Genomic DNA, 11,115 nt, shown 5'->3' with positions numbered 1-11,115 from the left:
ATTATCAGTTTCTCTGGTTTTACTATTTATAGGTATGTGTTTGGGTAAAATGAACATTTTTGTTTTATTCTATAAACTACTGACAACATTTCTCCCAAATTCCAAATAAAAATATTGTCATTTAGAGCATTTATTTGCAGAAAATGACAACTGGTCAAAATAACAAAAAAGATGCAGTGTTGTCAGACCTCGAATAATGCAAAGAAAATAAGTTCATATTCATTTTTAAAACACCACAATACTAATGTTTTAACTTAGGAAGAGTTCAGAAATCAATATTTGGTGGAATAACCCTGATTTTCAAGCATAGCTTTCATGCGTCTTGGCATGCTCTCCACCAGTCTTTCACATTGATGTTGGGTGACTTTATGCCACTCCTGGCGCAAAAATTCAAGCAGCTCGGCTTTGTTTGATGGCTTGTGACCATCCATCTTCCTCTTGATCACATTCCAGAGGTTTTCAATGGGGTTCAGGTCTGGAGATTGGGCTGGCCATGACAGGGTCTTGATCTGGTGGTCCTCCATCCACACCTTGATTGACCTGGCTGTGTGGCATGGAGCATTGTCCTGCTGGAAAAACCAATCCTCAGAGTTGGGGAACATTGTCAGAGCAGAAGGAAGCAAGTTTTCTTCCAGGACAACCTTGTACTTGGCTTGCTTCATGCCAAAGCTACCCGATTCCAGCCTTGCTGAAGCACCCCCAGATCATCACCGATCCTCCACCACATTTCACAGTGGGTGCGAGACACTGTGGCTTGTAGGCCTCTCCAGGTCTCCGTCTAACCATTAGACGACCAGGTGTTGGGCAAAGCTGAAAATTGGACTCATCTGGGGGTGCTTCAGCAAGGCTGGAATCGGGCAGATTTGTCTTTGTGAAGGACGCATGAATCAAGCCAAGTACAAGGTTGTCCTGGAAGAAAACTTGCTTCCTTCTGCTCTGACAATGTTCCCCAACTCTGAGGATTGGTTTTTCCAGCAGGACAATGCTCCATGCCACACAGCCAGGTCAATTAAGGGGACAGTGGAAAAGAAAATCCAAAAGGTGTTGTTAGCGGACGATTGTTACAGTACAGGGATGGTGGTGGTGAAAAACTGAAATTTCCGGTCAGTATGAAAGAGATACTGTTGTGCATATGCATTTATAAGGCATTTCGGGCACTTAAGATGCAATGCGACAAGCGAAACTGTGCAGTGATGCGTCAAAATGAATAGAACCTATACTTTTGATAAGTATCTTTCACACGACAAGCTACGCAGGAACGGTACCAGGGCAGCACTGGACTGACGAGAAATAAATAGGATTGAATCCGATTTTTTGCGATTTGACGCACGTCAACTAGGGCATTGAGCAATCGGAGAACAGCTTCAATGCACGTGGTCCAGCAGGGTGAAGCAGTTTCCAAAATGACGGAGGAAAAATACTTGTCGTTGAAAAACTACCCAGAGCTTTATGACAAAGGCCATCACAATTATAAAGATACAGATTTGAAAGGGAATATATGGGAGTCCATTTCGAAAGAACTGGATAAGCCTGGTATGTGTGATTTATTGCCATATGTGTTGAAATACCATCAGAGAAGACACTCATAATTTCCACATCATGTTGATAAGTAGTACCAGTCTTGATCATAGTTCTGTCAATAGCAATTTTGAACAGTTGTATAGATCTGGCAATTTTCAAACCTATCGCTGCTGGTTTGTGTGGTCATGTCGCTGCGAAAGGTCTCGTCGGGAGTCGTTGCCAATTAAAAAATCACTTTGTGTCTGGTGTGTGGAGACCTTTACTCATCCACTTTTTAATATGTCTTATGTAGACATTGATTTAATTTATATGTCAATTATAAAACCATGGCAGCCACTAAGCCAAGTCAGTTTTCCCCATTTACTATTTTTTTTTTATTTTTTTATTTAACAATAAAACAAACTGGTGATTTTATTGTTTTAAATGAATCCCAACTTTGGTGTTTGTGAAATAGACACAGATTCCAGGTGCAGGGAAAATGGTAGAAATAATATAATATCCCCTGTCAGATTTTGTTTTAAAACAACCCCCAATACATGTACTTGAACCAAATTTATTTTTCATACATTTATATATAAAAAATATTAACTTCATAAATTAATTTAATGTATAGAGTTATATGATGAAAATGCAGATTAAAGTATTGTTTTTTCTATGTGGTCTCATTGTTCCGGGGATTGCTAAGCATACTAATGAAATCAAGTTATATAGCCCACTATTGTGTGCAAGTGGATCTTTCAAACTGGAGGACACAGAGATTGCTACATCAATCAATCTTGCTACAGTCCGCCACTGATGAAGTAACTTCATAATTGTATTTGTTATCTTGTGCAGGATGAAAGTATACAAGATGGGCCAAAGTAGATGAAGACCAAGTGCTTATCTATTTCAAGCCTTACAAGGTGAAAGCAGAAAACAAATGCCAGGTGAGATTGTAATGATTGTAATGGTGCCATACATATATTGAATATTTAGTTTTCTATACATTCTGTCTGAGTCCGTTCAAAGTAAACACTCCCCGCCCCCAATAGCATAATCCTTTGGCATTTTACTATATTTTTAGTTTCTTTATTGGGGGTGGGGTGTTTGGGTATCCATATGAATTTTCCTGACAATTGGATAAGTTTGACGTAGGTGTGACATAGGGTCAGATGTAGAGGTGGGATGCTAAGAAATTCTCATGGTATGATAACTATCAGAAAAAATACCACGATTATCATATAATTATATTGCAGTGTAATTTTTTATATAAAATATTCAACTGGTTTTCAAATATGCAGATTAACACAAATCCACACACCTGTACTTTATTGGGTACCAGTATCTTTGCCTTCAGTCAGATTTATCAAGGTATTTGCATCAAAATGGGATTTACATCCTTTTTTTGTGAAGAAAACAATGTGTTAATATTGCTAGTAACAAACAATAATTTAGGCATACAGTACTTTTGAGTCTTTTAACCCTTTGCGGTCCATTTATTAATCGCGCGTCAGGCACGCCAGGAATAATTAATTTTCACACGCGCAGTTAATTTTATACGCGCTGTTTAAAAGTATTTTTTTCACAGTCAAACGGGTTTAAATGGCCCTGCATATCAACAAAGCACACACTAGGCATCTCCAGCCCCTCCCCAGCCTTTTGTTTGCTATAGCGTTCAGCTGTGTAAGAAATAAATAATAATAATAATAATAGTCGTACATACCGATCGATCATCTCCAGATCACTCGTTTTATCACCAAACTCCTCAATAATGCGATCAAAGTCATTATTTTATTACTATAACATCTGAAAAAAGCTCTGCAAATGTCCATGATAGTCTCAGTGCGCTGACGCACTTAGCCAGCTTGTTTATTATGGACGCCCATTATCTGATACCTGATACCATGTATGACTATTCATGAAATACGCCTTTTTTTTTTTTTTTTTTTTTTTTCCGACTTGTCTCGGCTCCTGTCGCTACCACTCGGCAATTGAATGGTTTTCTCGGCTTTTTCCGGAGAAAAAACGACTAAACACCCGTTTATTGCGTTGCTATAATGATGTCGGACCCAGTCCGACAAAGGACCTGTGAGGAATAATTGCAATGTCGGACCCAGTCCGACAATGGACCGCAAAGGGTTAAAAGCCCTTTCACAAATGGTCGTTTGGTGCATGCTGAAGTACGGTTCAGTTCATTTGCAGGCATAAATGAAACATCCAAAACAAACTGATTCACCCCAGAATTTGCACCAAACCAATCGGCCTGAGACTACTTGTAAATACACAGATATACTGTATATGGTGCAAACTGTATTTGTGTAAAGACCATCATAAATATGCCCTGTTTCTTACATGCGGCTACTTTTTTATGTAAAGCAAACACCTTTGTATAATGGAACAGTCCAGGGATTATGGCTAGTCTGTAAATGTTATTGTGTTTTTGTTTGTTGTTTTTTTTTTTTTTTTTATATAAAATGTTAATTATTGTATCATTTAACAACTGGAATAATGGCTGGTTCAGTGTGTACTACCAGGGAATAATACCATAGAGAGGTTTTGGGGAGAGAGTTTTGGGGACAGGAACCATTCAGATGGTATTACCCCTGGTAATACACACTAAACCAGCTATTGTTTATTGTAATATATGGATTTGAGTCTGAACAATATGTGTCTTCCCTTTCGGGTCTGCGTGGTGGATAGACTGAAATGCCAGCTCTGCACAAGCCACACTTTGAGCTCAAGCTGATGTGTTGAAGTGATAATACCATCGTTCAGAGCCCAGCGAAAATATTACCATTTGGGTATTACAAGATTTTTTTTCTATGACGCACAGTAGTATTCTTTAGGTCTATCCATGTATTTCAATAGATTAACCTATATTAATATAAAAACATAAGAACATAAGAAAGTTTACAAACGAGAGGAGGCCATTCAGCCCATCTTGCTCGTTTGATTGTTAGTAGCTTATTGATCACAAAATCTCATCAAGCAGCTTCTTAAAGGATCCCAGGGTGTCAGCTTCAACAACATTACTGGGGAGTTGGTTCCAGACCCTCACAATTCTCTGTGTAAAAAAGTGCCTCCTATTTTCTGTTCTGAATGCCCCTTTATCTAATCTCCATGTGTGACCCCTGGTCCTTGTTTCTTTTTTCAGGTCAAAAAAGTCCCCTGGGTCGACATTGTCTATATCTTTTAGGATTTTGAATGTTTGAATCAGATCGCCGCGTAGTCTTCTTTGTTCAAGACTGAATAGATTCAATTCTTTTAGCCTGTCTGCATACGACATGCCTTTTAAACCCAGGATAATTCTGGTTGCTATTCTTTGTACTCTTTCTAGAGCAGCAATATCCTTTTTGTAACGAGGTGACCAGAACTGAACACAATATTCTAGGTGAGGTCTTACTAATGCATTGTAAAGTTTTAACATTACTACCCTTGATTTAAATTCAACACTTCTCACAATATATCCGAGCATCTTGTTGGCCTTTTTTATAGCTTTCTGAGTCAACATAAACTCCTAGGTCTTTTTCATAGTTCCCTTCTTCAATTTCAGTATCTCCCATATGATATTTATAATGCACATTTTTATTGCCTGCATGCAAAACTTTACACTTTTCTCTATTAAATGTCATTTGCCATGTGTCTGCCCAGTTCTGAATGCTGTCTAGATCATTTTGAATGACCTTTGCTGCTGCAACATTGTTTGCCACTCCTCCTATTTTTGTGTCGTCTGCAAATTTAACACGTTTGCTTACTATACCAGAATCTAAATCATTAATGTAGATTAGGAATACCAGAGGGCCTAATACTGATCCCTGTGGTACACCACTGGTTACCTCACTCCATTTTGTATTATAGGTAAAAAAGAGATGGAGGATTTTTTGTTCCAGCACTCAAATATAAGGCATGATTGGACAACTGTCAAAGTGAAGATATTCAACGAGAAGAGCAAGATACAAAAGCTTTCACAGAGACGTCTGGCCAACCTCCAGGAGTGACACTGGGAATAATTACTCTCATTATTTCATGATGTTTGTAATTAAACCTTATAACTGTAATTGTAATCGTGACTGCAATGGTGCTAAAATACAATAATGTGGATGGATATTGAATTGAGTCTACTAAAGGCTGTCATTCATACCTGAATTCATTGTATGAGGGACGTTCTAAATGTTTTTAAAACACATACACTAATGGGAACCACTAATTTTCAGCTTAGCCACCGCCTTTAAGAATGCACTTTTCATATAGTTTTTTTTCTGTGAAGTTTTTGCTCGATTTGTATAATTTTGCGCACGACTACTGGCCACGATTGCCTCAGGTGGATACACTAAGAACTTAAGCCTTTATATACCTGAAATATGTCATTAGCATTTCTGATTGGATTACCTTAACCCTTTGCGGTCCTATGTCGGACCTGGTCTGACATCGCAATTTTCCCTTTCCGGTCCAATGTCGGACCCTGTCCGACATCATCAAAAAGACACAAAAAACAGGTCTCTAGTCTTTTTTCTCCGGAAAAAGCCGAGAAAACTATTCAATGGCCGAGTGAGACCGATAGGAGCCGAGAGAAGCCGGGAAAAAAAAAAAATAGTGGGTGTATCTCATGAATACTGATAGACCCGACACTACATAGATAACACGGACATACACAAACAAGATAGCTGCTTCCGCATCCAGCGCTCAGAGAATATCACAGACATTTGCAGAGCTTTTTGAGATGTTATAGTAATAAAATAATGACTTGGATCGCATTACTGAGGTGTTTGCTGGAGATGCAGTACTGAGTGTCCTGTTGTTTTGAAGTGTCTTTTAAACCTGTTTTACTGTGAAAAAAAATACTTTTAAACAGCGCGTCTAAAATAAACTGCGTGTGTGAAAATAAATTGGACCTGACACGCACTTAATAAATGAACTGCAAAGGGTTAATATTTCACACAGCTACTATATTTCCAGTAACAAACATTAACTGATTTGGAGACTCCTGGTGACATGAAGTTGTAAATGCACACCATTTATTTATATATCATTTTTCATTTTCGTTTTACATTTTAATTAACATAAGTAAGATAAGTTAAATGTTTTAAACTCACCGATATCACCAAGATGTGGCTGGATCGGTCTAAGAAAACAGTTTGGTATGGTGGGCAATCGTTTTCTCGTTTCTTTTCTTTCCTGTTGGTTTGTCCTCTGCAGAGTGGGTGTCCCTCTTTAATCCTTTAAACTCTGCATATTTCTCAGCTTGGAAAGTGTCAATGTTGGGGCCGTTAATTGAAACAAACAGCATGCTGTTCAGTGTGCTTACATGCATTCGGCTTCTCTGGTCGGTCAGAATAAGGTTCATCACACTAAAGCCACGTTCACATTCAGCAGTGGACCACAGGAATTACACCTACTGTGGTTACCAGTTTGTTCAGGTTATCCCCCATGCGCTGAGTATCTTTGTGCTCTCTGAATTCCTTTATAGTTAGAGGTCGTGAAACGTTGAATTTTAAAGTTTTGCACAGATTCATAACTTTATCGTCCCCAAACAAAATTCTTGCATCCTCTTCTACAGGCCATGATGTGGGGTTGAGTACGGCTGCCTCCTCCAGGACCCCTTTATCATCAAATCTTCTTTCGATGTTGTCAAATAAAGCTTGTATGAACTGCGTGCGGAAACCTCTGTATTTCATTTGTTGAGCGTCAGATGGCTGTGTGATTGGAACCCCTTTAAATGCACCGGCTCTTGAGAACTCGTTGTTCATTGTGCTGGTATTTATTCAATCTCTGTCCTTCATAGCACGTAGAGCTTTTAATGCAACATCAATCTCCGGCTTGACAGTGATGACAGTGGAATTCCTATTTTGAAGAAACAGGGATAGCGCTTTTAGCGTCTCGAGTGCATCTTTCATTGTTGCTACTTCCATTACAAACAGCCAGTTTGTCATCTTCCCCAGTAGACCACCACATTCTGCTTTGTCCTGTGAAGAACGTGAGATGTCTGTTGAACCATTTCTAAAAAATGTAACAAGGGCAGGGTAACTTTCCCATAAAGCAGTCACCGATGTGCAGGAAGATGACGGCCAACGGACGTCAGAAACTCGACCAACCTTGTGTATATGTACACAGAGCTCAGCAGCCACAGCTTCAAGTTGCCTCTGGTTCTTGGGACTTAGTGAAAAAAATGAATACAGTGAATCGATTAATAGCTGAAAATGACTTGCTTCCTTTACTGTTCGAACAGCGTCATGAACAGCAAGCTCCAGTTTGTGGTTCATGCAGTGAATCTCGATTAGATTGTTGTTGATCTGTTCTCGCAGAATTGATGCTGCCCCTTTGTATTTCCCCAGCATCGATGCTGCTCCATCAGTTGCAAAACCCAGCAGACGCTCTCGAAGTATGTCTGCAGTGATGCCATACTGATTGAGGCTGGAAAGCAACTCATCTGCAATGCCAGCACCTGTCCCCGACTTTAGCGGCACAATGTTAAAAAAATAGTTGCCTAAAATAATATAATTGTATGTAAAAATAATGTGATATGTTGTAACAATTGTAAGTTGCCCTGGATAAGGGTGTCTGCTAAGAAATAAATAATAATAATAATAATCAATTACATACTTTGCAAGTTGTGCAGCCATTTTGTCTGCTACAAACGAGAGCATATTACAACCTGCATGGTCGGAATGCAGCATGTTCCCAGTATCCAATCCATTAAGCTGCTGTAGCTGCAAAATGTTTGGATGCATCTTAAACGTTTTCTTTACAAATCATGTAGGCTGTTATCATTATGCTCGTCGTTTTTTCCGATCACTGCAGTGCTGTTTTCAGCAGCTTTCTCTATGGCCTGCTTTTGTCTGGCTTGCGCTATGTGTTCACATTTCATATGAGACTTGCATTTACCGTGTTCACTTATTTTGTCATTTAGTTTTTTGGCTGATGTTGCAGTTGTGCCATTCATAAAGGCCTGGTCAATTCCAGGTCGTCCTTTTATATGGGTTCCCAGATCACGAATTGCTGAACAAACCGAGCAAATGACTGAACCGCTGGGATTAGCCTTTAGCCAAGCGCGATTAGCCTTCCATTTTTTGAAGCGAGCCTGCCCTACACAGCCGCCGATATTAATTGCCTGCTCTTCTGAGGCCCCTATGCTCTCCTGTGTGTCAGTACACATAGGGTACATACCTGCATCGTCACCTTTGATAGCTTTATTTCTGCCGCTGCAGAAATAAAGCTGTCTAGAGGATGAGATGTTCAATTTGAGCCCAGTTTTGGCTGTTTTGGTGATTTTTTGTATTTTTCATTCATTAGTAGTAAACTGGCAGTTATAGAAAAATAGCTGAATATGTCAATGGTTTCCTCCCAGTTTCTCAATATCTCCACATTTCTTAGCCACATAGTCAGGTTTAATGTAAACTAGAAGTTGTGATCTTCAATTTAAACCCACTTTTGCCTGTTTGGGGGATTTCTTTCATTATTAGTAAACTGGCAGTTATATACCATTCTGTTCAATACAGTTGATTTGACTGCACAGCAAAAACCAGCTAGCTTTGAGGCTGCATACCTCCATAAATAGGAAAGTTCCACACATATTGCAAAAATGCTCTAGTCCACAGTGATCAGACCTACAATTTGAGACCATTTGGTGATAAAATGCAGCTTTGTGTCAATTTTAAACCACCCCAGACGTTTCTGTGCAATACTGTTTGTCATTTGTTCAAAGGCGTACAAATAAACACCTGTATTTGTTGACAGAGATGCTGTGTCAGTGTATAAACACCTGTATTTGTTGACAGAGATGCTGTGTCAGTGTATAAACACCTGTATTTGTTGACAGAGATGCTGTGTCAGTGTATAAACACCTGTATTTGTTGACAGAGATGCTGTGTCAGTGTATAAACACCTGTATTTGTTGACAGAGATGCTGTGTCAGTGTATAAAGGCCTGATCTCATTTACACAGGGGCTGTGTCAGTGTATAAACACCTGTACTTGTTGACAGAGACCGACTTTATACCTTAGAAGAAGGTAAAGCTTTTTTTGTAGCTCTGGTCATTTACTTCGATTCTGGCTGTGGTCATATAACTCAATTCTGACTCTGTTCATGTAGCAGTATTCTGACTCTTGTCATGTAACTCAATTCTGACTATGGTCATGTAGCACTATTCTGACTCTGGTCATATTCCAGTATTGTCACACTAAGTTCCAACATTGGCTAGTTCAGGGATCCCGGCTATTGTGTACTGCCCCAGTATAAATATGTTTAATCTACATACAAAGCTGTTTAATCTACCCTGCCCTCTGCTCCCTTTGAACTGTCCCCTGCTCCCTTTGTCTGTACCCTGCTCCTCTGCGTAAAAATGTCATTTTAAATACAACAAAGATCCGCACAGCAAGGGTATGGAGCGCATAACTTGGCACAGCAAGGCAGCTCCTAGCTGGGCAGATGCTGCAGCTCTGCCTCTCATGCAACTGCTACATTTCATAAAAATAGGAATGTGTCAAGCAAGGAGAATAGCCAATTCGTTAGGAACAGGCATTTGGAAGACAGTACATGTTTCAAATGATTGAAAACTGGGAAACTCTTTGAGAAAAAAATCTTAAAATCCTTTATTGAAAAATAAATAATATCCACATTTGTTTTAAAGAAATAATGTTCCGATAGTCGTTTGAAATGTGCTGCAAGTTTAAAATCATCTGGAAATTAAACACTGATGCCTTTTTTAATTGTATTTTTTCTGAAAAAAAGTTGAAAGGCTGGGAGGATCTTCTGTGGAGAAGATCTTCCCGGCCTTTCAACATTTACTTTTCAAAACGAACATTTGTCATTCAAAAGAATGTGGAGAAGATCTTCCCTCCCTTTCAACATTAATTCTCAAACTGAATGCAGTAGGGATTCAAGGAAATGCATGCACATGGATTAGGGAGTGGTTAACATGTAGAAAACAGAAAGTACTAAATAGAGGAGAAACCTCAAAATGTAGTGAGGTAGCCAGGGGTGTACCTCAGGGATCACTATTAGGTCCTCTGCTATTCCTAATCTACATTCATGATTTAGATTCTGGTATAGTAAGCAAGCTTGTTAAATTTGCAGACGACACAAAAATAGGAGTGGCGGCAAACACTGTTGTAGCAGCAAAGGTCATTCAAAATGATCTAGACAGCATTCAGAACTTGGCAGACACGTGGCAAATTACATTTTAATAGAGAGAAGTGTAACGTATTGCACACAGGCAATACAAATGGGCATTATAAATATCATATGGGAGATACTGAAATTGAAGAAGGGATCTATGAAAAAGACCTAGGAGTTTATGTTGACTCAGAAATGTCTTCATCGAGACAATGTGAGGAAGCAATAAAAAAGGCCAACAAGATGCTCGGATATATTGTGAGGTGTGTTGATTTTAAATCAAGGGAAGTAATGTTAAAACTTTACAATGCATTAGTAAGACCTCACCTAGAATACTGTGTTCAGTTCTGGTCACCTTGTTACAAAAAGGATATTGCTGCTCTAGAAAGAGTGCAAAGAAGATGGTTAATCTTCCCTCTGACATTCTCCATTGACAAATTGAGGGATGCGCACCAGGCCGCACACCCGCCGCTCCGGATTCGGGGATCTGAACCCGACTCTCTT

The sequence above is a fragment of the Acipenser ruthenus genome, unplaced genomic scaffold, assembly GCF_902713425.1.
Source record: "Acipenser ruthenus unplaced genomic scaffold, fAciRut3.2 maternal haplotype, whole genome shotgun sequence".
Classification (NCBI taxonomy): Eukaryota; Metazoa; Chordata; class Actinopteri; order Acipenseriformes; family Acipenseridae; genus Acipenser; species Acipenser ruthenus.
This window is presented reverse-complemented; position numbering follows the sequence as displayed.